The following is a 25709-nucleotide window of genomic DNA, read 5'->3' as shown; positions in this document are numbered from 1 at the left end:
TAATTTTTATAGCACAGCTCCACTAGTCTTCTTTCTGTTCCCCAGACTTGGTACTTCTGTGGCATTCTAAAAATAGAAAACCTTGGAAATATCCAGTAACAACACTCTGAGAAAAGACATTGTCCTGCTCACAATGGCTACAGCAAACTATTGCGGTAGAAAGACTCTTGAGATTAGTTTTATGGCATTTCCTGAAGTGGGCTCTGGCAGGGGAAGGGAAGGAATAACTATTTTAAAATGTGACCAGAACATTCTTAATAATTGCTTCACCCATAAAAGATCATTTCCTTGACTTTAGTCGCCTCTCGCTAACCTTCCTGTCTAACTGAAAGGGGGCAGGAAAGCTAAGAAACACTTGTGAAGGTCACATTCCAGTGACCCAGGCTCACTAAAAGAGAGGGATTCAATCTAAGATTGTATAATGAATGCTTCTCTTCCTCTGTCTGACCACCATACCAACAGGGATCATGTATAGTAACAGCTGAAAGAGCTACAAAGTGGAAATTCTACCTAAGAATGGGGTTTGTGGGAAGATTCAAAGGCAAAAAGAAAGGACAAAAATAAGAAAGGACAAAAATAAGAACAAAAAGAAAGGACAAAAATAAGGACATTAGAGGAAATGAAACCTCTGATTCCAAAGGCTACAGTACACATTAAATACAGACAGCCTGACTCCTAGCTAGATTAACATAAAACCTCACCCGAAAGACGTGTTTACCTCAGTAAATAAAAAAAGTAAATAAATGAGTTTTACAGCAGATTTCTCATTAGAAGCCATGCAAGTAACAACAGAGTAGATTAAAATATTTAAACTGTTGGGAAAAAAACCCACTCAGAATTCTATGTCCAATGAAATTATCCTTTGACATTAAAAAAGAAATAAAGGCTTTCTCAGAAAAACAAAAAATAAAGGAAATTCCTTACAATAGACCTGCTTTGCAGGAAGTGGTTAAAACAAGTTCTACAGGAAGAGGAAAACTATATAGGTCAGAAACTCAGAAAACCATTTTAAAAAGAAGAGCATCAAGGAGAAATAAACGAAGGTAAAATAAAATCTTTTATTTCTTGAATTCTTAATTCACCTGAAAGATGTTTGTTTAAAGTAAAAATAGCAACAGAGTATTGGATGAATGTAGCAATTGGATAAATAAAATAAATGGCAACAATTTAATAAGGAATACAATGGAAGAATGGAGAATACACTGTTATAATTTACCTGGATTGGTGTAAATATATCTTGCAAATTCCAGAATAACTACTACAAATTCTAAAAGAAAAAGTAGAATGAATATGCTCAGAGGAGATAAAAATCAATCACATAAAATGCTCAATTAAAATCAAAGAAGAATAAAAGGAGGAAATAAAGAAAACAAGTTCAATGAATAGAAGCTTGTCATGGCCCAGTTGCAGGACAGAGGATGAAGACAGAAAAGGACACAGACAAAAACACACAGACACAAAAGACAAGACTGCAGCCCCAGAAAGAAACACACAGAAACAAAAGATGGTTTAAGACTGCAGCGCTTAAAGCACCAGTGGTTTTATTTTTATATTGTTCAATTTGGCAAGTGTCCCACAGCTATTTTCTCATGCCAGCTACTTTCTGGTGTGTGACTTCTCACGGTCCAACATCACCTGTTCCTCTAGACATAGCACGAGAGATGCCCTTCAACGTCTGATGCCCTTCAACATTTGCAGATATCAAGACGCCTGGCTTGGTTGCATAGCACAAGAGAAGAAGATGTTTGCATTCTATCCTTCACTCGTCTGGTACCGTGTGTAGATAACAGACAACCTTGGCTCACATGTGAAACCACAGGTCCTTGGCCATTTGCAATGTCTGGTACCTGTTTGCAGGATAACAGACAACCTTGGCTCGCATGTGAAACCAAGGTCCTTGGCCATTTGCCTGGGGAACACTTCTCCCTGCTGGTCAGCAAGTCACATCCTGCTGATTGTGGGAAGAAGCACTGGGCTCCCGTTCTGCTGACTCCCGTCTCTGCCAGTCTGACCCAGGGACAGCACCTACAGAAGGTTACAAACCTGATAAATATTAAACAAAATATTTTTTAAAAATCCACCAAATGTTAATGATCTATATACACCAATTTAAAAACAGATTGTTAAAGTGGATAATAAAAAATAATATCCAACTGTATGTTTTCTACAAAGGACCCACTTTAAATGACCCACAAAAACTTGGTTTAAAAGTAAAGAGATAGAGAAAGATATACTATGATAATAATAATTTTAAAAATTATTAGCTATAATTTTTATCTAATAACTTTTTATATAGTTATTAGTTAAATTTTTTATATTAAGTTATATTTATATTAGTAGTTATGTATTAATTTAAGGCAAATACACCTCAGAACAAGGGATATTTTCTGGGATAAAGAGTGGCATTATATAATGATAGAGTTGTCAATTTGCCAAGAAGAACTAACAGTCTTAAATGTCCATGCACCAAGGAGCAGATTATCAAAAGATGTGAGGAAAAAACTGATAGACCTGCAAGGAGAAATGGACAATTCAACTATTCCCCTTGGAGATTTCAACACACTCTTCAGTACTGACAGACATGGCAGACAAGTATTTAAGGATATAATTGACCGGAGCATTATCAGTCAACTGGATCTAAGTGACATTTATACATTACTGCCTTGAGCAATAACAGAATAAACATTTTACTCAATCTTGCATAGGACGAAATGGACATAATTCGGTATCATAAAACATTCTTGACACATTTGAAAGAATGGAAATTATACAAATGTGTTCTCAATGATGGAATTAAACTAGAAATCAATAACAGAAAGATAGCAAGAATTACTCCACACATTTGGAGATTAAGCAACATACCTAAATAACACAAAAATCAAAGAAATTCCAAGATAAATTCAAAAATAGTTTAATAATTTCTTGGAAATAACCAATCATAAAAACTCATACAAAGAGAAATAAGTCATCTGAATAGATTTATATTTATTAAGTAAATTGAATAAAAAACCTTCAGAGAGAGAGAGAGAGAAAGCACCAAGCTTGGATAGTCTTACTATTAAATTGTACAAAATAAGGAAGAATTGATACCAATTCTCTATAATATCACTCAAAAATATAAACAAAGAGAACACTTACTAATTCCCTCTATCCAGCATTAACTAATATCAATGGCAGATACAGACATTACAATTAATAAAAAGTACAAACCAATATTGCTCATGAAGATAGATGCAAAATTTATCAATGAAATATTAGCCAAGTGAATCCAACAATGCCTAAAAAGAAATATATCAGAAGAAACTGGAATTTATTCCAGTTGTATGAGGCTGGTTCAACAGTTGAAAATTAATCAACAAAAATCTTCCTGTCAACAGGCTCAAGAAGAAAATTCATATAGCTGCATCATTTCATGCCAAAAAGGATATGACAAAATCCAATACAGTAAGACCTCTCAGAAAGCTAGTAATAGAGTAAAACCATCTCAATTTAATAAATAGCACCTATAAAAAACTACAGATAATATATTACTTAAGGTGACAAATTGATATTTCTTCCAGATAATTAGGGATGAGAAAGAAATGTTCTCTCTTACCACTCTTATTCAACATTGTACTGGAATTCCAAGCTACTGCAATAGACAAGACAAGTAAAGAAAAGGTACTCAGATGGGGAATAAATAAAACTCTCTTTATTCACAGATTTCATGATTTTTTGCATATAAAATTACAAAGGATCAATAAAATCCTGGATGTAATAACAAGCATAGCAACATTACAGGATAAAAAGTCAATTGTTTTCCTATACAAACAATGAACAACTGTAATTTGAAATATTTAAAAAATCAATTATAATAGTGCCAAAATAATCGAATACTTAGATATAAATCCTACAAAATATGAATAGTTTATGTTCATGGAATATTAGAAAAATTTGTTGGAAGGAATAAAGAATGATCTAAATAAATGGTTTAAAAACAAGGTCTGAATTCATGGATTGGAAGACTTGATATTGCTAAGGCATCAAACTATCAAAATCATGAAATGAAGAAACAACCTTAAAAGTAGCAAGAAAAATGAGACTCCTAATGTACCAGGGATCCTCTATAAGACTGTTAGAAAATTTCTCTGCCAAATCCTTGCAGGATTGAAGGAATTGGGATAATGTACTCAAAGTTTAAAGAAAACTCTTGCTAATCAGGGATATTACACCCAGAAAAACTCTTGTTCTAAATTGAAGGAGAAATTAAAGCTTTTCCAGATAAACAAAAACTGAGGGAGATTATTACCAATAGACCCACCCTACAAGACATGCTAATGGGAGTACTTTTAGATGAAATGAAAGAATGCTAGACAGTAACATGAAACCATATGAAAATATAAAGCTCTCAGTAAAGATGAATATATGAACAAATATAAAAACCTGTATTACTTTGATTTTATTTTGTAACTTCAGTTTTAATTTGTTTATAGGATTTAATAGACAAACCATAAAAATAACTATAAATCTGTATTCATGGGCATACAAAATGTAAATATATAATTAGTGACATAAGTAACATAATATGGGGAAAGAAAAGTTGTAAAAGGGTTGTTTTTATGTATGTAATTGAAGTTAAATTATCAGTTTAAGATTGTTATAATGTTAAGATGTTTTATATAATTCCTATATTAGTCACAAAGAACATATCTATGGAAGATACACAAAGGAAATGAAAAGGGAATCAAAGCATGCTACTCCAAAAAAAAAAAAAAAAAAAAAAAAAAAAATCAACGGAACACAAAGGAAGCCAGTAAAGGAGAAAACCAGGGACAAATAAGCTATAAGATATAAAGAAAACAATTAACAAAATGGCAATAGTAAGTCCTATCCAATCATTATTGACTTTAAATGTATATAGTTTAAACTCCCTGATCAAAAGAAATAAGTAAGTCAGATGAATGGATTAAAAAAAAACAGGATCCAACTATACACACTCTATAAGATATTCACCTTGGATCTAAGGACACACATAAGATAAAACAAAAGTAAAGGAAAAAAATTATATGCCAACAGTAACCAAAATAGAGCAATGTGGCTATATTAATATCAGGAAAATATAGTTTATAAGTCAAAAATTGTTATAAGTGATAAAGAAGGACATTATATGATATAAAAAGGCCAATTCTTCAAGATTTAACAATTGCATATACATTAAATGTCAGAGTCCCCAAATATAAGGAACATATATTGAAAGAATTGAGGGGAGAAATAGTTTTACAATAACAGGAGGAGACTTCAATACATTTAATAATATTCAGTAAGAGATAGAACAGACAGCCAGAAGATCAATAAGGAAACAGAGGACTTGAACAGCACTATAGACCAATTGGACCCGACAAACATGTACAAAATACTCTACCCAAGAACAGCAGAGTATACATTTTTCTCAAGTGCACAAGAAAAACAATGTGATTATGAATTTAAGATATAATTACACTTGCATTTTGGCTTGTGTATGTGTATATATATATCTTTTATATATATGTGTGTATATATAAAAGATACATATATGTATGGTATGTATATATATTTTTGATGAATCCCCTTACATCAAAAATTTATTTTTTATGTATTTTAATTTTATACTTCCATTGTAAGAAGTCTAATACTTTTGAGAAAAAAAACTCAACTACCAACATAACTTGTATCTTTGCTGTACCAATATCCCTATCTGTCAAACAGGTTGAATTTATTATTTGTAGAAATATGTATTTTGAACTTTTAAAATTTAAAATTTAAATGTATGGATGTATGTGTATAGTTTTGTACATATTATATTATATTTAAACTGTATTCATTCAAGTATATAATGGCATGGAACTGCATTATTTAAACATAAAGTCAAGCTATGTGAACTTGTATTTAAGTGGACATAAAAATTTCTGAGAGTGATGTCAGCAAGATAGCAGAATTCAAACCTCTAGACCACCCTTCCTTCTATATGCTCATCAATTTAGCAACAACCAAAGGACAAATTCCCTTTGTGAAAATCCAAAAACTTTGTGAAAATTCCCTAAACTCTAAGGTACTATGAAACTAGATTCACTGGAGCCAGTAGAAGATTTGGAACACCCTTGCACCAGAGTCCCTGGCCCCAGCATAGTGCAATAGAATCAGAAAAAGACCCATCTCTTTAAAAAATACCAAACAGAAATTAAGTTTCTGAAGAATATAATAATTAAACTGAAAATTTTACTAGAGGGATTTAATATCAGGATACATCAAGCAGAGGAAGAAAAAAGCAAACTTAAAAACATGCCATTAGAAATAATTCAAAGAAACACAAGGAAAACACTATAAAAAATTGAAGAAAGTCCAAAAAACCTATGGAGTACCATCAAGTGGACCAATATACACAGTATGAGGGTCTCAGAAGAAGATAAAGGATCAGAGAGTTTATTCAAAGAAATAATGGCTGAAAACATTGCACATCTGGAAAAGAAACTAGACATACAAATCTAAGAATCCCATAAGTCATTAAATAAAATAAATCCAAAAATATCCACGTGAAAACACATTAATCAGGTTGTTAGAAATCAAATATGAAAAGAGAATTTTGAAAACAGCGAAACAAAAATTACTAGTCACATATGGAGGAACGCTCATGAGACTATCAATAGATTTTTCAGCAGAAAACTTACAGGCCATAAAGGAGTGGGGTGAGGTTTTCAAAGCATGGTAACAAAAACAAAACAACAAAACACCTGTGAACTAACAGTACTATGCCCACCAAAACTTCTCTTCAATAATAAAGACTTTCTTAGAGAAACAAAAGCTGAAGGAATTCATCACAACTAGACCTGTTTACAAGAAATATTAAAAGAAGTCCTTCAAGTTGAAATGGGCTAAACAGCAACATGACAACATGAAAAATATGCATCTTGTTGGTAAAGGTTAATATATAGACAAATACATAATACTGTGTTACTGTAATGGTAGTCAATAAATCACTTTTAATTCAAATTTAAAAGTTAAAAGACAAAACTATTAAAAATAACTATGAACAGATGCAAACTGTTACAATAATAACATAAAACATGGAGGAGAAACTAAGGTATTAAGTTTTTTTCATGCTGTTGAACGTAATTACAGATTGCTAAAACTATGAGATATCTTATATAAATACCAAGATAGCCACACAAAAAACCCTATAGAACATACATGAAAGGAATCACAGCATATCCATACAAAAAATCAACCAAAAAAAAAGACATGAGAGAAAAAGGTAGACAAAAGTGCTATAACACTATAAAAAACTAATAAAATGGCAAAAGTAAATACTATCCTATCAATAATTACTTTAAATGTAAATAGATTAACTCCTCCAAACATTTATTGAAACCTTAAAATCTGTACCCCCATAATATGCCGAAATAAAAAACAAAACAAAACAAAAAAAGATAGAGCAGTTGAATAAATTTTTAAACAAACAACTGTATGCTGTCTATGAGAATCCCATTTTAGATGCTAGGACACACATAGGATGACAATGAAGGAATGGAAAAAAGTATTCCGTGCAAGTGGAATTCAAAAGACAGTTGGGATGGCTATACTTACATCTGACAAAATAAAATGTAAGTCAAAAACTACCACAAGAGACAAAGAAGAATATTACATAATAATAAAGGTTTAATACATCAGAAAGATATAACAATGGTAAATATATGCATCCAACATCAGAGCACCTAAAATATACAAAGCAAACATTGATAGAATTGAAAGGAGAAATAGACAGCAATGCAATAACAGGCAATAGTAGACTTCAATACTCCACTTTCAATCCTGAGTAGAAGTTGAATGAGGAAACAGAACTTGAGCAACACTATAGACCAAATGAACCTAAGGAAGCAATCAACACAGTAAAAAGATAACCTATGAAATAAGAGAATATATTTGCAAACTATACATTTGATGAAACATTTATCTACAAAATATGAGGTAATCATACAAATCAGGCCGGGCGCTGTGGCTCACGCCTGTAATCCTAGCTCTTGGGAGGCCGAGGTGGGCGGATTGCTCAAGGTCAGGAGTTCAAAACCAGCCTGAGCAAGAGCGAGACCCCGTCTCTACTATAAATAGAAAGAAATTAATTGGCCAACTGATATATATATATAAAAAATTAGCCAGGCATAGTGGCACATGCCTGTAGTCCCAGCTACTCGGGAGGCTGAGGCAGAAGGATCACTCGAGCCCAGGAGTTTGAGGTTGCTGTGAGCTAGGCTGACGCCACGGCACTCACTCTAGCCTGGACAACAAAGCGAGACTCTGTCTCAAAAAAAAAAAAAAAAAAAAAAAATCATACAAATCAAAACAAAAAAATGTAGCAATCCAATTTAAATATAGGCTAAGGATTTGAACAGACATTTCTCCAAAGAAGACATACAGCGGCCACAGGTATATGAAAAGGTGTTCATTGTCACTAATAATTAGGAAAATGCAAATCACAGCCACAATGAGATATCAACTTGCACTTGCTGGCTTGGCTTTTATGAGAAAAAAATGACAACATATGTCAGCAAGAATGTGGCAAAATTGAAACACTTTCACTGTTTTGATAGGAAAATGCAAAATGCAAAATTGTACAGCTGTTATGGAAATTAATATGGTGGTTTCTTAAAAAATTAAAAATAGAACTATTATACTATATGATCCAGTAATCCTACTTCTGGGTCTATATCCAAAAGAATTGATATCAGGGCCTCAAAAAGATATTAGCACTCTCATGTTCATTGTAATACTATTAAATATTTATAACAGCTAAGATATAAAAGCAATCCAAAGTTCCACTGACAGATGAATGGACTAAGAAAATGCCAAGCCAGGTGTGATGGCTCACACCTGTAATACTATCACTTTGGGAGGCCTAGGCAGGAGGATCACTTGAGTCCACAAGTTAGATACCAGGCTGAGCGATATAGCAAAACCCCCATCTCTACAAAAAATAGAAAAATTAACCAGGTGTAGTGAAGTGCCCCTGTAGTTCCAGCTATTTGGGAGGCTAAGGCAGGAGAATGGTTGGAGCCAAGGATTTGGAAGTTGCAGTGAGCTATGGTGATACCATGGCACTTTAGCCTGGGTGACAGAGTGAGACCCTGTCTCCCTCCCCCCAAAAATGATATATTCATCATACAATGGAATACTATGCTGCCTTAAAAAATAAGAAAATCTTTCAATGTTAAACAACATGGATGGACCCAGAGGCCATTATGCTAAGTGAAGTAAGACCCAGAAAGACAAGTACAGCATGATTCCATGGATATGAGGTATCTAAAATAGTCAAATTCATAAAATTAAAGACTGGAGTAGTGGTGACCAGGAGCTGGGGGAGGGAGAAATAGAATGCCATTCGTCAACAGGTATAAAGACTCAGGTAAGAAAGATGAATAAGCTCTCAAGATCTTCTGCACAACATTGTATCTGTAGTAACAATAATATATTCACAATCAAAATCTGCTGAAAGAATATATATCACGTTAAGTGTTCTTACTACAGTAAAATTTTAAATATCTGAAAATTAAAACTTTCCTAAATTTCAATGTTAGAAATATTATTTTGTTGTTTATTCAGCAACTAATGTCATTGAAAAAGGTTGACTGGAATCTATTGATTGTATTTAGAATAAAAGTTATTTAGTTATAATATTGTAAAGTTTCAGTATTCACTTCATATTTCCCTTCAGAAATGAGTTGAGAAATACTACTTTCTCTACTTTCTTAAAATATTTATGTAAGATGTGATTTATTTCTTCTTTAATTGTTCAAACAAATTGATAATCAGAGCCATTTGGATATGGAATTATCTATTTCTTTTTCTATGATTTGGTAATTTGTGTTTTCAAAAAAAAATCCTACTTTTTATTTTTTTCATTGTGACATATATGTATACCAACACTTACCATTTAAACATTTTTAAGTGCACAATTCACTGGCATTAATTACATTCACGGTGTTACATAACCATCATCTCACCTATTTATCAAATTTTGTATTACCCTAAGCAATCTATCTTTAAATAATGTTATATCTTTTCACATATAACAAAACCCTTACAGCAATTTACATTCATTCTCTCATCTCCGCTCTTGTCTATATATTTGACTTCTCTATATATTATAAACCACTCAATTTTTGGTATTATTTTTATTTGAAATACTAAGTTATCTTTTAAAAAATTTAAAAGGTGAAAAAGGTTTATAACTACCTACATATTTACCATTTATGGTATTCCTAGTTTCTTTAGGTGTGTGTGTGTGTGTGTGTGTGTGTTTGTTTATTTATTTATTTATTTATTTATCCAAAAGAATTGCTAAATTGCTATATATATATATATGTATATCTGAGATGTATATCTGAGATATTTCATTTTTCTTCAGCTTCAATAACTTGCTTTAGCAGGTGCAGTTAATGCAGTTTCACTGGCAAAAAATTCATCTAGCCTTTTCTATTGGCTGTTTCTTATACTGTGTCCAGTTGTTTTTCTAGTTGTTTATACCTGAAGACAAAGTTTGATTCTAGTTACTCCAACATGGCTGAATATGATTTTACAGCTTTTCTGGCATGTTCTCATTATTACAATCAGTTTCCTAAGTCTTTTTGTCTTCTAGCTGGAAGTAGAAATTAGGACTATATTTATTAAACTCTTGAAAGTTTCTATCAAGTTATCAATTATTATTCCACTTGAGATTGTACCATTTTGCTGTGAGTGATTAGCACAATCGTGCATGTCTCTCAGTGAGAGGGATTTGATTTTCCAGTTCAACATGTACCAAGTCATCATATGGGACTTAGGTGTACAGTGGTTATTACTGATCCCTGATTGAATATAAAAACACTATTTGTATAGATAAGAGTACCAAAGAAGTCTAAAATACATTGCTGTCTTCTAAATAGCAATATCAAGGAAAATAGTAGTTATTCTTTCACAGAGTCATTGCTCCATTTTCCTGTTGAGACATAACCTAATCTTGGGGTCTATGTTCAGTTAGGCTTTAGTTAGGCTATTCTCCATGAAAAGATCAGAGTTAGCATGACAAAATATAATGCACAATATTACAAGGCATAAAAAATGTGCTAATATATCATGTTTTTCCTAGGTTATTTTGAAGTATATGCCCTGAATTCAACTCAGAGTCACAGAATGTATTCTGGGTGACAATTCTTTCTTCTTACATATAAGTAGTCCACTAAAATAATTCTATAATAATATGCAATTTCTTTTAAAAAAGATATTCCCAATTTTTTGTCTAAGGCCCACAAAATGATTTAAGAGGACTTAGGCTGATTTTTTTCCTCTGCTAAAAAGTCAATGCTGAATTGGGAAATTAAATACAATGTCTAGAGGGCCACTTGTACAGTCATTTGTAATAATTTCAGACTTGTGAATAACCATCATAATGGTCCTGTTTTTTTTTTTTTCTGAGTATTTTTGTAATATCAGAAATCTTCTTTGTGTATTCCTGTGGATTATTTTGGGCAATTTGGCTGTCTTCTAAGGAGGAATACTTTATTTATAAAAAGAAAATAAAGAATGGAAATTTTAAGGGAACCAGATGAGATCAGGTAATTATTTAGTTCTAAAATATTTTCTTTTGCTTATTTTCTTCATCCTGAATAAACTAACTCTCATTTATCAAGCAACTTATAGTGCATTAACTATATTTTAAGTTATACTTTAATTGGATAGGTGTAGTTCTAAGAACAAGTTAATTAACTCCTTTATATAAACCTCTCTTTTAGTTGTTCTCAGTGGATCTCAAAAAAGATAATTAAGCATTCTTTAAGGCATTTTAACCATCTTTATTACCATTGATTTCTAAGAAGGCAGCAGAAAATAATTCACTTCCTCTATCAGGCTAATAGAATATTTTTAAAAGCCTTTTTATTTTTTAGTATGATAATGCAAATTACTACAGAAATAATGCTTTTGAAACAACCTGAAGTTAGAGAAAACCCAGATGTCATTTATTTCATTTTGTTGTATTTCAATCTGTTAATAAGCCTATTTACATGAAATTGTTTTCCCACCATTCACATTTTAAAATTCACAAGTTCTAATACAATACTGGTTTACTGTAAGTTCTATGTCTCAAATTTATTTATTTATTTATTGAGACAAAGTCTCACTTTGTTGCCCAGGCTAGAGTGAGTGCCCGGTTGTCAGCCTAGCTCACAGCAACCTCAATCTACTGGGCTCAAGCAATCCTCCTGCCTCAGCCTCCCGAGCAGCTGGGACTACAGGCATGCATCACCATGCCCGGCTAATTTTTTCTATATATATATTTTAGTTGGTCAATTACTTTCTTTCTATTTTTAGTAGAGGCAGGGTCTCGCTCAAGCTGGTTTCTAACTCCTGACCTTGATCGATCTACCCGCCTAGGCCTCCCAGAGTGCTAGGATTACAGGCATGAGCCACCGCGCAGGCCTCTCAAATTTATTAATAGCACAGATAAGTTTATCCTTAGCCCCAAGAATATAAAGCAATATGGTTGTCACAGGGATAAAAATATGTTATTAATATTTTTATTTTGAATTAAGTATAAGCTGGATTTAACTACAAGAGTGGACTGTTTGATGCATTTATATTAATTCATAACTTTGTTTCAAATGATTATTCTGATTAGTTTGAATTTAAAAGCCAGCATGTTTAGAAGAAACTTTTTATAATCAGAAACCACAAAGGCATTTAGAGAAAGTAGGGTGTTACCCTTTATCTGTCTCCAAGTGAAATCAAGAGAGGGATTTTTAATTTCCCACTTCTTTAATTTAACCTGACAATTCCTATACTTGAATGCACGAATTCATTCATTTAACAGACACTTGTCTAGAGTAATCTGTCCCTCCATAGGAAATTTTCATGACGTTTATACATTGAAGGAAGTCTCTACCTCAGCGTTAAAAACCTGTACATAGGAGGCGGAGGGTATGTTTTCCAGTCCGAAGAAGAGAAGTGAGGCAAACAGCCAGAAAACCGCTTCCCACGAGGTCAGCGTCAGCTGCAGCTAGTTGGTGTGTCATCGTCTTCACACTTCATGCTCTTGTTCAACTGCCCCTCCACTCAGAAGGCCCTTGTTCATCTCTTTGCACCACGTCACATCTACCTGGTACGCGCATTCATTACTCAAGCCTGAGGTCAAGCTCACCTCATTTATGAAGTCCTTCCTGAACTTTCTGTAATCTGAGTCCAATGGGCCACTTTTTTCCTTTTATAAATTTTTGACCTGCATAGAAAGGGCATGGCATATGTCTTTGATGAGTGAAATAAATTTACACATTTTCTATTTATATAAGTAGAAATGTCAGTGAGAAATATAAATTCCCACTCATCACCACTCTTTTCCGTAGAAACTTTACATGGTGCTGAAGGGTAGAGATTAGGAGATTGGATCAGCTTTGTTTTTTGTGCTTATGTGGTTTTTTTAATTAATTATTATAATAACACTTGACATGAGATCTATATGCTTAGATTTTGAAGTGCACAATGCAGTAACTATAGTCATGTTGCTGTTTCGCAGGTCTACAACTTATCTTAGGTAACTGAAACTTTGTACTCATTGAATACTAACTCCCCATTTTAGCATCTCCCCACTCCCTTGCAACCATTATTCAATTCTCTGTTTCTAGGAGTTTAACTATTTTTGATATGTCAGGTAAGTGGAATCATGTATTATTTGTTCTTCTTTGAGTGGCTTTATTTCACTTAGCATAACGTCCTCCAGGTTCGTCCATGGTGTCACATATAGCAAGACTTTCTTCTTTTTAAGAGTGCATAATATTCTATTATAGTGTATAAATTTTCTTTGTCCATTCATGTGTTAAAAAATATTTAAGTTTTTTTCATATGTTGGCTATTGTGAGTAATAATACTGTAATGAACATGCGAGAACATACATCTCTTTGAGATCATAATTTCAATTCTTTTAGATATATACCCAGAACTGGGATTACTGGATCATATGGTAATTTAATTTGTAATTTTTTGAGGAATCATCATACGTTTTCCACTGTGGCTTTCCATTTTAATTTCCACCAACAGTGTACAAGGGAGCTAATGTCTGGACCAGCTTAGTTTGAATCTCAGTGTCATCTGTTGCCAGCAGGAAAATGTATAGATTATAATTTGATTTAACTTCATTCTACCTGAGTTTTCCCATTTTAAAATTAGGGATAATAGTAGCTATGTTATAAAGTAATTGCAAACGTTAAACATAATTATATAAACATAAAACACATTCTATCATTCAACACATATTAGCTATCAAATAGAGAAATTCTGCAGGTCTATATCCACAGATGAATTCAGAGGAAAAAAAGATATAGCTATAGACAGAAAGTCATTTGGAAACTTTGGTAGTTGCTCCAGAAAATTAAATTCTGCCTCAGAGCATTTGGTGCAGCGTTACCCAAAAGTGTTGCTTTTTCAAAGAACAAAACCATGGGGCATCAGCCTCTTTTCTGGCACCACTGCAGCACAATGCATTTAATGTTTAGCTAAGTAATAGATATTTGAGAGGACACCGGGAAAAAAATTCCTTTTTACACATTATAAAATTAAATTAAATTTGGCCTTTTTCTGCGCCACACATGGTGAACTGCAACCTAACTTAAGAGTATATTCTTGCAACAAATAACTGAGTCTCAGCCAATTACAGAAGCCAAGCTTTAGTCAATTACAGGCTGCCTACGGATCAGATTATGTCCATATGAGGCAAATGTCTCAGCCCACTATGCCCAAATAAGGCAATGTACAATTGGAAACAAGCTATTTCTGTATGTCATTTCTTTATTCTGTTAATTAATACTTCCTGCTCACATTGCTAAATAGAGTTCTCTGAGCTCTACAGGTTCAGAGTGCTGTCCAATTCTTTAATTGCTTTTTGCTCAGATAAATTCTGCTAAATTTAGTTTGTTTAAAGGTTTTCTTTTAACAACACTAATAGGAGTATAAATTGGTAAACATTTTTCATGATTGTTTGGCAATATCCTTGAATACATAATATCATTGAATATTGAAAATATCCTTGAAGATTTGTATACACTTTAAGGAGATATTATACTTTTAGAACCCTATTGTAATAAATCATAACTCATATATGCAGATATATATAGAATAGCAGAGCTTTATATGTAGTAAAGAAATAAAACTATAGAAATGTATAATAGGGTTAATATATAATTTTTATAACAACTGGGTTATTTCATTTCCATTAAAGAGAATATTACATAATCAATAAAATTATATTATATAATAATTTATAATGCCAGAGTGGGATGTTTGCAAAGTATTATAGTATAGTCATATTTTACATTAATTTTATAAACATAAAGTAGAAAAGAACTTGAGATGTATCTATTTCTTTGGATCATAAATTTATACTTTGCATCATAAATTTACACCCATACACATCTTAAAGGGGTCTGGATCAATGTGTATCAGAAAACACTGGTAACAACAGTTATCAGTAGGTGGTATCATTATGCTTATCCATATTTTCTAAAGGTTTTACAATGAATTTGTATTTCTTTGGTTAGAAAATAATTATCACTTGGAATATGTCCAATGTTTCCTATCTTTTCAGTAATGCTGCATAAGTTAGGATCCAAATATTTTTAAAGGGGCACATGCCATTTATCCTCTATCTTTATTAGTGGAATGATCCTGACTCTGTCAGGAGGAAATTTAATCCTTCAGTGGATTCTCCTTTGCATAAATTCTTTGTGGGGTAGGAGTTAAGGATTCTGAGAGAGTTAGTCTTGGAAGGATAATCACCTCTCCTTTGGTAAATACTGGCCTGGCTAAATGGATGCCAGGTCAGTTTCCACAGGTACAAATCAACTGACAGTGATCTTCATGGAGCCAGGGAACTGGGAGAAAAGTCTAGTTGGAACAAAGATGATCTTTGGCTAATTGGATGCTTTGGGTTATGACCTCTAACTCTCTGTGGAAAGTTTGCTAGCCATGTAGACAGGGAGTATGCCTGAATGTGTTAAGTGGATTATGTGCCATGTGTCAATGCTTACATGTACAATCAAAAGTGGATTGTTTTAAAAGTATTGAATTCTGAGTACAAATAAAAGAAAATATCAGCATTTTTTCTAGGATTGGAGCAAAGGGAAAACTTTCTGCTCTAAAATGTTTCACATTTATAAATCTGCAGGTAAATGAGACCTAACATAGTTATCTGATGAAGTAATAAAATTTGCCCTTTGATGTTTATGCTATAGTTTCTAATTTATGTAGAACAAAAAAGATCACTGAGCAAAATACTGTCAGAGCAGATTTTTATTAAAGACTGTACCTTAAATTATATAAATTATAATATAAAATAGAAATGATGAATATAGTATTAACTGCCATTTATTGCTTATCTATTTTTCAGATGCCTTATATAGTATTCATTCATTGATCCCAGGGGTACATACTGACAGTCTACTGAGGGGATTCATCATTATCAATATTATCATTATTAATACAAAAATGACCCTTGTTCTCATAGGCAGACTAATGAAGAAGAGAAATGTGAAACTATAATCACTATTAATTAATTCCCATTGTGGACAAGGCCTTAATGGATAAGTCCGAGAAATAAGGGAAGACTTTGCGGAAGAAGTGATACTAAAACTACAAACTACAGGATACCATGTGATGTGGTGATGAAGAGCAAAGGGACATCCTAGGTAAAGAATATGGCACATGGTATATTGAAAGTCAATTATCCCCATTTTACAGAGCAACACAGAGAAACTTGGGGATTTAAGTAGAATACTTAGGTCTGTAACATGAAAATGGAAGAGCTAGGATCTATTTGACATTAAAATTCTCCTTTTACAATTATTTTATAATAATCTATTTGCTTTGATCTGAAAAACTGATCCCTGAATTTCTCTTCTCAGCTTTCTTTTAGTCAATTTGTGCCTTAAATACTATTTTTTAAAAAATACATAGCATTTTTTTTCTTTTTCTTGACCTTTATTTTAATGGTTATATAAAAATTGGGATAACCTTAATGTTTTAATAATGTTTAAATGTTTAATCCAAAACACACATCTTTGGGTGTCAACAGAGGATAATTACATGGTTAGAAACTACCCAAATACTGTAGGAATTGAAATAATTATTTCACAAGATTTAAATATATATAAAATTATATAGTCCATTTTCAATAACCAGAGGGAGGTATGTTCTATATTACTGAGGCATGGAAGGCAAATACCTTAGGTGGACAATACAACAGTTTTCTTCAGAAATCATTTTTAGCCCAATGTTTCGTTATACTGATTCTTGAACAAAACATTAAAATTTGACTCAAACATTTATTTCTATATTTTGTATCAAAGAAAGTCTTCCAAAGAAAGCTATGTGTATTAATAAACATGACATCAGACCATACACCTTGGATTATAATTTCACAGTGGTTTATTCATCTATATAAGTATTACTAAAGCCAGCTAATCATAACAAAATAACATTCTCAGTCATTATACAAAAATTTTCTTCGTAACATAAAAGAGGCAAAGGTAGTCTTTAAAAACTTAACTTAGCAAATAATGTATAAGATTTTCTTAAGAATTCATTTTAGCCATCCCAATTCTTGACTAGTTGTTTAGCACAATATTGGGTTCTTAAGGTGCCATTCATAGCTCTGGCTACTTTCTGTTGTGTAAAGTATGATGTTAGAAAATACAAATTTTGTTAAATATATTCCTTGGTATTTTATTTTCTTTGTTGCTGTTGTGAAAGGAATTGAGTCTTTGATTTGGTTCTCAACTTGACTGTCGTTGGTGTACAGAAATGCTACTGATTTATGTGCATTGATTTTGTAACCTAAGACTTTGTTGAATTTATTTATCAATTCCAGTAGTGTCTTGGCACAATCCTTGGTGTTTTCTAGATATAAGATCAAACAACCCTATCAAAAAGTGGGCAAAGGACATGAACAGAAATTTTTCAAAAGAAGACAGAATAATGGCCAACAAACATGAAAAAATGCTCAACATCTCTAATCATCAGGCAAATGCAAATCAAAACTGCAATGAGATATCCCTTATCTCCAGTAAGAATGGCCTTTGTCAAAAAATCCCCAAACAGTAAATATTGGCATGGATGCGGAGAGATAGGAACACTCCTATACTACTGGTGGGACTGCAAACTAGTCCAACCTCTTTGGAAAGCAATAAGGAGATACCTTAAAGTGATCCAGTAGATCTACCAATTGATCCAGCAATCCCACTGCTTGGCATCTCTCGAATGTTTATAGCAGCATAATTCACAATGGCAAAGTTGTGGAAACAACCCAAGTGCCCATCAGTACATCAGTGGATTAATAAAATGTGGTATATGTATACCATGGAGTACTATTCAGCTTTAAGAAACAATGGTGATATAGCACTTCATATTTTCATGAATAAAGCTGGAACCCATTCTACTAAGTGAAGTATCCCAAGAATGGAAAAAATAAGCACCACATTTACTCACCAGCAAATTGGTATTAACTGATCAATACCTAAGTGGACATATAGGAATAACATTTATTGGGTATTGGGCAGGTGGGAGAGGGGAGGAGTGGATGGGTATATACATGCATAATGAGTGAGATGTGCAACGTTTGGGGGATGGTCACACTTGAAGCTCTGACTTGAGGGGGAAGAGGGGCATGGGAAATATATGTAACCTTAACATTTGTACCCCCATAATATGCTAAAATAACAAAAAAAGATCATATTGTCAGCAAAGAATGATTGTTTGACCTCTTCTGCCCCCAGTTGGATACACTGGAAGTTGGTGACACTTTTGGAATCACTCACTGTGTGAGAATTGAATCTGAAAGACAAGGATTAAATTCTAGTCATATATAAAGCCTATTTTTGGATTACAGTATCTAGTTTTGTTAGCACTTAAAGAAACAGTCTTATTGTTTCTAACATTCCTATTGCCCATAACTTTGCTTTCCTTCCTTTCTAGTATACCAGGAGGGACTTGCACCTAAATATTTTTTAAATTTTATTTTTAATTGACATATAGCAATCATGCATATTATGGTGTACATAGTGATGTTTTGATACATATAATATATAGTACTCAGATCAGTGTAATTAGCAATCTGTTATCTCTGATATTTTTAAAGGTATACTATCCTTGAGTCCGAGTTTTAGTCATCTATAATCAGGTAAACTTTCAAGTGCATTAACTAACACATTAAATTCACAATTTATAATAAGCACACCCACAATAATTTTGGTCTTTTTCATTGTTATATTGCATTCTGCTTTGTTCAATACTCTGGAATCAATTTGCTTTCAAGGTTTACTTTCCCAGGTTTACTTTCCCATGTTTTTGTAGTGCCTTTGTTGTGTACCTATTTCTTCATGATTCAGAATTTGTACTTGTTCTCTGGGGGTGATGCTGATGTAAACACTGGCATCAGCCAAGTATGATCCCTCCTTAGTTGTTAGGGTCTCAGAATGCAGTCTCCTACTATAAGCTCAGAAACACCAGAGCCAACAAAAGAGAATCAACAATCTCCTCAGAAGTCCGAGTTTTAGCTTCATGGGGGTCATTTCCCAAGTTTCTGTGTTTTAATGACTTCAACTTTTCACTCAATTTCCCTTACCTTGTGATAGTAGGTGCATTCTATCTATAGGTATATATTAATAATATACCTAATATAAGGTATATTGCAATGATACTTTAATGTATTCTTTTTTGGCATTTTATTACCTAGTTAACAATTCTGCATATCACATTAATAATTCTTCATATTAAATTTTCTGTTAAAATAACTACTGTAGTATCTCTCTCCTGACTAGACACTGACTGATGTAGGAATTTTTATTGGGAGTGGTCCCAGGAAATGGTCTCTCAAAGATGAGATTTGGGAATCAACTTGGTCATGGCTCAGAGCTTGAGCAGCATCCTGACCTCTTTGCCAGTGGGAATGGGATGCCAGCTAGTCACAGGATGCTACAGAATTATGAGTGCTCGTCGGTTTTAACTTTGAGGAATTTCCTTCTCAAGCAGATGTTTTGAGGACTGTAGTGTTTCTACAATGAATTTTATTATATTAGTAGAAATATTGACTACAAAAACTGTGTCATAGAGTCAGTGTTAGGCTGGCAAATGTTTAACAACTAATTCTCAAAAAAAATCTTATTTGTAGGCATAGCCAGTTTCCTTGGTTTAAATATTTCCACCAAGGCCAATGTCAAGCTATGAATGTGCTGTCACTGAACATGGAGTGGGGAAGAGATGCATACATATCGTCTCCTGCTAACTGGTGTGAGCCAGCTCCAACACATGGCTACATGACATGGATTTTTCTGACTATACTGGAGTTATTTCCAAAAACAATTGACAATTTTAAGTGCGTTACCTCTCATATTAAGTCATGATCAGAGAACCAGAAAGGTTCTTTAGCAGCCCTAGAAGAATGTCTTATTTATGAGGCTACAGGGATGATTTTTCTGAAAAACAAATACAGGCTTCCATTATGAAGGTTGCAAAGCTACAACACAAGTTGGATTGAAACATTGTCAAATTTTTCATCTGAAAGTGAGGATACCATTGGGAAATTGTGGGACCTGAAGACTTGGAATGGGGACATCTGGTAGAATTAGATGAAGCTAAGGCCCTTTAGACACTCTAATAAGCACTCCCCAGCCAATGAAAACAACCTGCCCTGCTGTTTCTGAGAAAATTAGCCTCCCTTTGTTTGAATACCTTGCCTTGAATAAAATAATTGTGAATATTTACCTCCTTAGACCTTTTTGCCTTCCTCATCATGCTTCTTGGAGCACATCAGTGGTGTGACTGAAGCAGCTGTTTTTTCTCTTTAGGGGAGGAAGTGCTTTGCACATGGGCTCTCAAAGTGCACATCTAGGAACAGCAACATCTGCATCTCCAGAAAGCCTGCTAGAATTGCAAGTTCTTGGGTCCCAGCTTTCGTCTATTGAATCGGAAACTCAGGATGGGCTCAGCAAGTTTTTTAACAACCTCTCCAATTGATCCTGACTCATGGTAACCACTGCTTAAATTCTACCTTGGGCAACTTACAGTTTTATTTCTCTTGATTAGGAAAAAATCTTCAGCATCAACTAAATTTTACATATTTTAAACAATTACACAAAGCTCTTCTTCTTAAGAACTCGTAATTGTTCATAAATTACAGGCAAATGCAACCTTTGGGGGGAATCATTCTCCCTTGTATGTTATTAAGAGTGGATGTAATGAAATTGTTTACATATTTCCCAAATCAAGTCAACAAGTATTTACTGAATATCTTTCACGCACCCACTCAAGTGCTAGGCATGAGGCGACACGGAAAAACATATCTTCACTAGGAAAGACATCAAAATGACATTGTATTATATTTATCATTTGTGATGACTAAGATAAATTTTCTCTAGATGCACTCTTTTAAGCCCCATTGATTGAAGATCTTATAATCTCATTGAGCAAATGAAGCTTATAAAGTAGAAACAATTAGTAATTAGTATAAAATAATTTATAGTCAAATGACATCTTGTACAGTATAAATTATGAATGCCTCATTTGTTAGAATACAGTTAAGAGAGTAGGAAGGCTTCATTGGAAACACTTGAGTTGAGCATTAAACATGAGTGAAATTGTGGAGAATAGAAAAGAGAAGATGGAGAGGTTGCCCCAGGAAGAGCATATAAGCCTCACGGCGTGGAGGTGGAGATGAGCATATGCAGAGGGCAAAAAAGATGGGAGTTTAATTAAATAAGTTTAATTATACTAAATATTAATATAATCTATGCATACTTATATTAGCAATTTAACCTTTGTTAAAACTGCTTAGCCCATAAATCATGAGGATTTGCAAATGTGACCTGAAATGAATGGACACATGCCAATTAACCTGAGGCTGGTGAACAGCCCTGTTAGGCCAGAACAATAAAGCAAGATGAGAGAGAATTGGAACTGTAGTGGAAAAATTGTAAAGATAAATCTAAGGCATGAGAATATCTTTAAAAAAGAAGAAAACTGTGTTGCAAAATCTTATACTGCTGGGATCAGATGAAATATTTCAATGCAGTGTCAGTCCATACTTTGTTGTGTTCTGTCCGTCAGTGAATAGGCTGGCCTTCCCTGCTCAATTCTTTTTGTCTTATCTTCCAGATTCACCCTTTTGAATTTTGTGGTGCAAATTGAAAATGAGAAGGAACAGTAGAAGAAAACAAATGGGTAGAATTGGACTGGAGAAGAAATTTTTAGAGGCAGTAAATGTAAGTTGTAAAGTATAAGGGATTTATATGAAAAAAGAAAGGGAAGAAAGTTAATATTAATATGAACTATGTTTAAAAGTCACCTTACACCAAAAATACAAAGAATATTTGAGTTATTTTGTAGTTGTTCGTCTGACTTCTTTGCTGTGGTCCTGCTGTGAGACTGGACCACATGATTCATGTCAGTAGAGTTATAAAGTGAATAGTTTTTACTGTGACATTTGCTAAAAGAAAAACTTTTATCTTTTAAGTATATCATGAGTTCAAAGACTAGTCAATGTCACTGTTTAGTTTCTTCATACCCCTAATCTCTGAAGAGGATCCAAATCCTTCTTACCATCCAGGGACACGTAATCATAGCCACCCACTGCTTTCCCTGTCATTTTGCTGTAGAAATGTCATCATTGGCAAGGGAGCAGGAGGGAGCGTAGGCAGAACTCTCTCCAATCCATTGGAGACAGGTCTAGAACAGCCTTGAGATATGACCCCCTCCTATGACTCATCTCATTCTCACAGGTACCCTAAAATAAAATACATCAAATCTAATCATCTCTTATGTTGTTGTTATTTCAAAGGAAGTGCAGAGATGGCTCTAAGAGAGGAGAAAATATTTTTCCTAATGAAATACCTTCCAAAGGTCCCCAGTGATTTCTCTGAGTAGATAATTATAATAGCAACAACCTCAATTGTTTATTGAGTGACTACTCTGTGCCTAGAACTGTTCTAAGTGCTGTGCATGTTTCACATGTAAAACAACCCCCATGAGAATGGCTCTACTAATGTTATCACTAACCCCAGACAGTGACCAGCATAGGCAGGATTTATAGTCAGTCATTCTCCTGAAGATTCCTTGCTCTAAACATAATGATACACGTTTATTGCTGAATGATATATATGAAGACATTCTCAGCAAAAAAACAAAAACAAAAACAAAAAACTTCAAAAAAGTCATCCAGGAAAGGTAATTATTATCTTCTACTTGAAAGTTTTAAGAATAGAAAGTTTTATTACTTCTCTTGGTAAATATAACCTAATATTTATAATATTATTAGAAATTCAGGGAGAATCCAGGGGTTCTCGATCAGGGAAGATTTGGCCTCCCACAGGCATCTGGCCATGTCTGGAAACATTTTTGGTTGTCCTCATGAGGCTGCTATGGGCATCCAGTGTGTAAGGCTAGGGATATTGCTGAACATCTCACAGAGCATAAGAGTCCCCCACAACAAACAATTATGCAGATAAAAATATCAATAGTACTGAGGTTGAGAAACCATCATGTAATCCAAAACTGCTCTCCTTGAATTATTCTTAAAACAAATTCCAGTAAATATTTACTGAATTTTCCTCTTTCTTTCACCTTCTACATTTAAACTATCAGATTGCTCCAAAATTCTGTTTTCTAAATTAGATCCTGAATCCTACCAATTATCACTCTAAACCTTAGGTCAAGCCATCATCATTTCTGTTACCTGTCTTATTCCTCCTACATTTCATTAGTTGCAATGTAATTTTCCCAAAATCTAAACAAGAATGTGGCCCTTCCCTGCTGCAGATTCCCCAGTGGCTTCCTTTTGGAGTTAAAATAAAATCCAACTGCAAACTATGACCTACACTATGCCACAGGATTTGATTGCTGCCTAAGATTAGTTTTTATTAGCCACAATGCCCCATTTTTTTCACTATTTTCCAGGCACATGGTCTTTTGTCTTCTCATGGATATGCCAAAAGTTCATCCCCATATCCAGGCTTTGAACTTGCATTTCCTCTGGCTAGACTGCTTTTTCTTCTGAATTTGGCACGGCTTTTCCTTTTCATTCTGCAGGACCGAGCTTAAAGGGAACTTTCTCAAGAGGCCTTAACCCTGACTTGCGATTTACTTTTCTTGTGGTATTATATTTATCACTTTCTAAAATTCTCTTGTGTCTTTATGCCTCATTTGACTATTAATTACAAGTATGTAAGCCTCAGGAGGAAGGGACTTCATTGTACATTGCTACTTCATCCCTCATGTCTAGGACAATGCCTGCCATGTAATAGATGATCAGTAAATATTTGTTGAATAGTGAGTGAAAGAATGAAGTTTACAGACTAGGGATTTTCTTAAAACTGTGGATTCAGCAGGGTAGACACAGTACTTGTCCTCCAATCTTAGGATACTGTTGCTCTCTTCTCAGGGAAATAGAGTATAAAATGACACTCAAAGAACAGGAAGAAATTAAAGGAGTGGGGTGAGGAAAAGATTTTTAGAAAGATGGACTGGGAAGCACTTAAGCTCAGAGTTGAAAGGGAACTGAGTCTGTTGGAGCTACTGAAATAGGAGCAGCATGGCTGTTCTGGAGACAGGCACGAAGGGAGCAAGAGTGGAGGCTGCAGGGTAGAAAAGCTGATCTTTGTTAAGAGTATAGACTTTATCATGAAAGTTGGGAGGGATCTACAAGGATTTTAAATAAATAGGCAGGGCTATCATGTCACATAATGATCAAAACATGGAACCTGAATTAACCCAGGCTGCAACTAAGCCACGTTTGCACAAACAATGAGGTCATGATCTGGATAAATAGAAGGGTTGCTGATGAATGGAGAATTCCTGCTAATGTTTATAATCCATCATTTAGGACTCATCCTGGATGAATTATAAAATGGCTCAGGGCAAGACAGAGAGGCAAACCCCAGGTCAAATGGCACTCTCTCTTCTGCAATGTATCAAGCACTTCATAAATTTTGGAAGACATATATATATATATATATATATATTTTTTTTTTTTTTTTGCCAATGAAACTACTTCAGTTGTGAACTTTTCCATAATTATCTGTTTTAAGTAAATTGGCTTAATTTTTTTCTCTTCTTTTCAGGTGTAGACCTGGTAAATTATGTTTCACAAAAGGTAAAGTGGTCAGATTCAATCAGACCTCCATTCATACCAGCCAAGACTTTGAATAATTATTTGTTATCTCAGATCATTGTAATTTGTCTTTCATTTACATAACAAAATCATTTTACATTACTCTACCAAGATCTCAGGAGAATATTTTAAAATATCAATATTCAGTAATTATTAATTGTTCATTTTTATTTTTTAAACAATATTTATATGCTCTATCTGCATAACTATGTGCCAGGTACCACTGCTATAAACACATTAAGCAGGAAGATCATGAGCATATGCAAAACCCTGAGTTAAACAGTTATTTGGATCTCTGTGAAAAAATAATCCAAAAAATCCCAGGCCCAGTGTAACTTGTTTTGGGAATGTGTATTAGCAGATTTGACCACCTTCACAAAAGTATTAATGAAATAACATCAAATAATTCTATTTTAATTTTCTAATTTACAGACCAAAATTAATGAAAAATGTTGTTGTATGTGTCTGCTTTTAAAAAAATGGTTTGAACTTAGTCTGTGAGGTCCTATAGCTTTCACTGTTG

This window comes from Microcebus murinus, chromosome 7 (genome assembly GCF_040939455.1).
Source record: "Microcebus murinus isolate Inina chromosome 7, M.murinus_Inina_mat1.0, whole genome shotgun sequence".
In the NCBI taxonomy this organism is placed as follows: Eukaryota; Metazoa; Chordata; class Mammalia; order Primates; family Cheirogaleidae; genus Microcebus; species Microcebus murinus.
The sequence above is the reverse complement of the archived record's forward strand: the minus strand, read 5'-3'. Positions refer to the sequence as shown.